Here is a 7,141-nt window from a genome sequence, read left to right on the forward strand (position 1 = left end):
ATACAACATTTTTCATATAATATGATGTAACAAAAGATGATTGATTGATTTTTAAATTAAAAATAAATTTTCATCCAATCATCTTTTATCATATCATATTATATGAGAAATATTGTATATATAGTGTTACTTTTTAACAAAATAATTCATTTTTTTTTAATTATCATCTTCATACAAAGAATTGATGAAACAACAATGGAATTTTTCCTTAACCCTCCACAGGTTTCGGAAATAGGTAGAAATTAAAATTGCATAATTAAACAAATATTTTTTCTTGTGAGTGACTTGATTTCTTTTTTTTCCTTTAAATCTATTAATTTAAATTTAAATCATCTATTAAATTTTATAATACCTTAATAAATAAGCTTATTCTTTTGTATTAGGGATCATCTATTCTTTTATTAAATTTGAAGTCAGAGTCAAACGTTGTACTACAATAAGAGACACAAGCATGAAGACGAGGAAAAGAAATATGAAGAAAGATGACATTTTTGAGAAGAAAATAAAGTAGCAGCTAAGTGACCAGTGTAGATTAATTTGATACGTTGGATTGGTTGACTATAATTAAATCTGATAACTGACCAAAAGGCTTGAAAATGGAATCTATTTGTAACTAGTTAGCTAGTGCAGAATTAATTAAATCAACATTTTCAATAGGACAAATGATGAAGCAAAACTTAAAGCAGACAGTGGACAAGTAATTCAAAAATTATTGTTAAATACATAAATAATTTATTCTCCTTTTATTACATTAACAATTTTACTCAATTACTATATATATATATATATATATTGATCATTAATTTACACACATACCCCAACGTTTGAGGTATTAAAAAGACACACCTGTTGGTTTGGGAAATTGAATCGTAACCCTCATTTTGTTAATATTTATGGTTAAACTTAACTAGCAAGCATGTAAATTTGTAATTTTCACTTTTAAGAGTGGGTTTTTCTTACTTTTCAGCATTTCTATGAAAACCCTAGACAAAAGTCTACAATTTTGTGGTTCCCTCACGAACACAACGGTCTCATCTCGTTTACCAATTCTCTCCTTCATTTACCTTTTTTATCTTTGATTGTCGATTCTCTCCGCCATTTATCTCTATCTGTTGATTCTCTCATTTATTTACCTCTTTTAACTATTTATGTCAATATCTCCTTTCAGGATGAAAATGTAGATGAGCATGAAAATGATGAGCAAAACAAATACGTCAACAGCTTCGTAACTACCTTCCATATCTCATAACATAACCCACCGATGAATGAGAAACTCAGTGCAAATAATAATAAAAAAAAAAAAAAAAATCCAATTTTTGCTTCTTAACTTTCTTCTACATCTTCTTACATAGCTCCTAACTGTTAAGAAACGGTTTTTAAGGGAGGTTATTGATGTATGTAAAGGGTGGTTTATGGAGATTTATGATACCTCAAGGGAGGTATCTGATAATAACCCTTCAAAGAAATTGAAATAAATATTAATTGGCTACATATCGTGGGAAAGCCGGAAAGGCAATGTTGATTATTCATATGTTCTTCAGGAAAGAAAAAATAAAAAAACTACACTTTTCAGCAAATGTGATATAATTACTACTTACAAGAGAAAATGAGACCCATTTTTTTGGAAATCTAGAAGAAATTAAATAAAATAACACAAAAAGAAAATATAATCTTACTGCACATAGAATAACTCATAAAAAAATTTCAACTAGTTTGGAAGATTCCCAGTGTTGATGATATGCTTCAACGTATGTTTAAACCCATACTTATCAACTGCTATTTTAGCCCATCTAAGCTCACCGCCTGATTCGATTTCAGGTTTGTAGTGCTGAATATATCTTAGAACTAATTGGCCATATTCACTCGAGGAATCAAAATAATTACAGAAATACCGATCCAACCATTTGCAAGGTGATATGGCTCAGACTACATATGAGTATTATACATGCAAACCAATTTGAGATACGAGCTAGCCGGAGGCAACAGTGGGGAATTTTCATAATAGGTGAAAGCCTGACGGAGCAATGCCATATGAAGATAGAAGGTCCACGGGTCGTAAACTTCTTTTCCCAAAGAAGAAGTGTGGGGAATAAGCATCCGCTAACAACTCGGTCATACAGAAGATGCATTCGTTATCCACGATGATTGGGCGTAAGACGTTTGTATTTTATCCTTAGATGTGAATTACCTATCCCATACAAGTGAAAGGTTATTATAGTCTTTATCATGGTCAAACCCGGTCAGACATCCATTTTTATGAAGAAAACTAACTGCAAAAGGATGTAAAGTGTAGTTTCTATTGATGTAAATGTTGAACATACTTTATCAGTGAAATTCTTAATACTATAAAAGAACAAGTAATCTCATCTTCATTACATTATATCAGCCAACTGCCTGCTATTCTTTTTTTCTCAAAATTTTGGCTAGTGCAATATCAAGATTAAACATTACTATAAAAATCTCGATAAAGTGTTATTTGTAGAAAGAAGAAAACTGATCCTCCATCACCCATTGTGTCTAAAGCTGCTACTTCTTCAAATTCATCAAGGAGACTAGCAGCGACAATGAAATTGTAATCAAAATCATTTCTTATGACTAACCAACACCTTTTCTTCCAATTGTTTATGTGTCCAACTGTTGTTGTTTGTCTAGACTACTATAACCATTTTTCTTTTTTTGTAAAATGTGTAAATGTTGTTCTTTTACTCTTTTTTTCTTTTTGTTTTTAAAAAACAAAAGAGAAACGTGTAAAACTCTTCGTTCATATCAATCAACATGTAAATAATCATAACATATAAATTCATATACATGTTTATATAAAGAATCTAGCGAAAATAAATTTACACTAACCTCTTGCTATAGCAATTTGGTTGTGGATCACTTGTTAGTCTTCACATTACTGTCTTCTTAAAGTCTACAGATTCTTCCAATTCAATAGCAATTTTCAGTACGATATTTTTTGGAATGTGAGATAATCAATTGCTTGAATGTGGGCTGTGACACTCCCTTTTAAAATGCAGTAGTCTTTCCATCAAAGACAACTGCTAGAGATAATTGCTTAGTAACTGGTCAACAGTTTATAAAATCACGGTCTAATAAAAAATGCAAGACCAAATTAGTAAATTTAATAAATGATGAATTTTATTTAAATTAAAATTCTAACATTCTCCCATTTTGTCCAAACTTTTATTACACAATCCACAACATAGTAGTTTTATATCCTTTGTGTTTAATCATAAAAATTGAATTGAATGAATCATAGCGTTAAGTCTTTTTTAAATAAGTATTACCTTTTGTGTATTATTAAGCAATTTTTCTCTTTCTAAATAAACTCAAAAATGTGGAAAATTACTTTATGAACAAACCTCAAATGTCTATTCCAAGTCTTTCAAAATGTTTGTTATTCTCTAACCAAAATGTATACAACTTAAAAAGAGAAAAAAAACTAAATTACAAAGTTTCAATGAATGAAAGTATTACCTCTCAAAGTGATAAATCGAGACATAATCCCATTTGAACTACATGATCCTTGAACGTCTTTGGTGCCATGCCTTTTGCCAGAGGATCTGCAATCATCTACTTGGTATGTATGTGTTCCATAAACACTTCGTTGGCTTTAGCGTGCTTTCTTATTGCTAAGTATTTAATGTTGATGTGTTTACTTTGACTTCCAGTCTTATGATCTTAACAGAGAACACAACAGTTGTATTGTCACAATATAACCTTATTGGCCTAGAAATAGACTCATAACTTTAAGCCCAGAAATGAAACTTCTCAACCAAATACCCTGTGTAGTAGCCTCAAAACAGTAAACAAACTCAGCTTCCAAGGTAGAAGTGGCAATCAAGGTTTTTTTGGCACTTCTCTAGGATATAGCACCTCCGACAAGCATAAAAACATATCTAGATTTGATTTATGAGAATCAATATAACTAGCAAAGTCTGAATCTAAATATCCAACGACCTCTAAAATGTCGGATCATCTATATGTAAGCATAAAATCTTTAGTCCCTTGAAGGTACCTCATGACCTTCTTTGTAGCTCGCCAATGATCTAAGCCTAGATTACTTTGATATCTTCCTAACATTCCAACTGCAAAAGCAATGTCAGGTCTAGTACAGACTTGAGCATACATAAGGCTTCTAACAGTTGAGGAAGGAATGTTTTTCATCTGTTCATTTTCAATCTCAAGCGTAGGACATTGGTTTAGATTGAACCTGCCACCTTTAACAATGGGTCCAACACTAGGTGAACAATTTTTCATCCTAAATCTCTTAAGAATTTTATTAATATAGGCTTCCTAAGATAGTCCCAAAACATGTTGAAACCTTTTCCTATGAATCTTAATGCAAATGACATAAGATGTCTCACCCATATCCTTCATACTAAAATGTTGAGAGAAAAATTGTTTCACCTCATGCAGCAAACCCAAATCATTGGGTGCAAGTAGAATATCATCTAAATATAACACAAGAAAGATGATTTTGCTCCCATTGACCTTGTGATATATACATTGATCTATAACATTCTTTACAAAACCAAATGACGAGATAACAGTATGAAATCTTAAATACCACTATCGGGAGGCTTGTTTAAGTCCATAAATGAATTTCTGAAGCTTGCAAACCAAATGCTCAACACCACTTGAAAAGAACCTATCTAACTGTTTCATATAAGCCTCCAAATCTTCATTGAGGAAAGTTGTTTTCACATCCATTTGATTTACATCTAAATCAAAATGGGAACTAGTGTCATGATAATGTGGAAGGAATCCTTTTTAGAAACTGGAGAAATTGTCTCTTTGTAATCAATTCTTTCCCTTTGCATAAACCATTTGGCAACAAGTCTAGCCTTGTATCTCCCAATGTTGCTCAATGAATCTCTTTTGGTTTTAAATACTCATTTACAACTAATAGGTTTCTTTCCAATAGGCAACTCAACAAGGTCTCAAACTCTATTAACTGACATAGAATTCATCTCATCAACCATAGCATTATACCACATCTTAGACTTACGACTTTCCATAGCTTGTGAAAACGTGTTTGGGTCATCTTCAACACTTATGTCGCAGTTAGACTCTTGCAGATACAATACATAATAAGTAGGAATTATTGATTTCTTTATTCTAGTAGATCTCCTTAATATTATATCAACAGTCTCTTATTGAGATTGTTGCACAACTGGGTTTTCCTCCTGTGGTGAAGGTTGTTCAAAATGACTTTCTAAAACAGTTTCAACAGAACGTGGATGTTAAATGATTGATTCCTTATCGTTCATCATGCTTGGATGAACAACCAATATTTTACTTGATGTAGGAGCATTATTTGTAACACCATTTTTCTCTCAAACTTATTTCTCAGAGATTAAGTCTCTGAGTTGATCACTCCCATTGACAACATCATTCTTAAGAAATTTGACATATCTTGATTTAACAATTCTACTAGAATGGTTTAGACAATAAAAACTATATCCCTTAGATTTCTCAACATATCTAATAAAATATACACTAATAGTCCTGGGGTCTAACTTCCTTTCTTGAGGATTATAAACTCTAACTTCAGCTGGACAACCCCAGACACATAAATGACTTAAACTTGGTTTCCAACCTTTCCACAACTCGAAAGGCATTTTGGGAATTGCCTTAGCTGGAATTCGATCTAAAATATACGCTGTTGTTTTAAGAGCTTCAATCCACAAGGAATGAGGAAGTTTAGAGTTACTCAGTATACTTCTTACCATATCCATTAATATTCTATTTCTCTGTTCTGATACATCGTTCCAAGACGGTGTGCTAGACAAAGCGTATTAAGCCACAATACCTTAAAGAAATTTAGCAAATGGACCAAGTGCTTATCTTGTACTAGTGTATCTATCATAGTATTCACCATCTCTATCAAATCTCAGTTTTAATTTGTTTTCCACATTTTTTCTTTACTCCTACTTTAAATACTTTGAAAGCATCCAACGCTTCATCCTTATGATGAAGCAAGTAGAGATACATATATCATGAGTGATTATCAATAAAAGTGATGAAATATTTTTTACCATTAGAGCTCATGTTAGGGCAACAAATGTCAATGTGTATGATTTCTAAAAGTTCAGTACTCTTCCTAGCACCTTTCTTAGATTTGTTAGCCTATTTTCTTTTAATGCAGTCTATACAAGTATCAAAGTCAATAAAGTCAAGAGTTTCAAGAACTCCAGCATTTACCAACCTTTTTATCCTATCAATGGAGATGTGTCATAATCTCCGATGCCACAAAAAGGAAGAGTTTTCACTCACAATTGTATGTTTAATACCAACGCTAGCATGTGAAGTCATCAAAGTATAAACATTATCAGTTAAATGAATTTTAAACACACCATCATTTCCAATAATAGATTAGTTCTTAAATAAATTAAAACTACCATAAAAGTTGAAACAGTATCCACAAGGTACAAGTTTAGAGACATAAATTAAATTACTAGAGAAACTAGGAATATAAAAATTTCATTCCAAATCCAAAATAAAATTAGTACTTAAAATAAGTCTATATGTCCCTATAGCTTCCTCATGTGAAGGCGTCATGTTTCCCGAAGAAATGCTACATTCACTTCTCGTATGTTTTTTTTGGTTTAGAAAACCCTGCATGGTATTAGAAACATGGATTGTAGTACCAAAATCAATCCACCAATCAATATCAGAAGTACAAATTATATTAGATTCATAACACATAAGAGATATGAGATTGCCTTTCTTATCAAGTATGACCTTTCTCTTAGGACAATCCTTCTTCTTATGTCCCTTCTTTTTACAGAAAAAACACTTGGTGTTGTCTTTATTTCTTTTGCTCATAACCTCATGCAACTTGTCTTTTCCTTTCCACTTCTTATGCTTGCTTGAAGTGCATTTGACATTTTCTATCACCAAATGTGCATTTTCATTAACTTCCTAAATCAATCTCTCCTCCTTTTGAACACACATGGTCAAAAGTTCATTGATTGACCATTTAGCCTTTTGTGTGTCATAAGATATCTTGAAAGGAGAATAATGAGATGAGGTAGAGTTCAGGATATAATACAACAGGAAATCATCATTAATCTCCATCTTAAAGGACCTCAATTAAGTAGCAATGTCCCTCATCGTCATAATGTGCTCATGG

This window comes from Pistacia vera, unplaced genomic scaffold, assembly GCF_008641045.1.
Source record: "Pistacia vera cultivar Batoury unplaced genomic scaffold, PisVer_v2 Contig82, whole genome shotgun sequence".
NCBI classification, from domain to species: domain Eukaryota; kingdom Viridiplantae; phylum Streptophyta; class Magnoliopsida; order Sapindales; family Anacardiaceae; genus Pistacia; species Pistacia vera.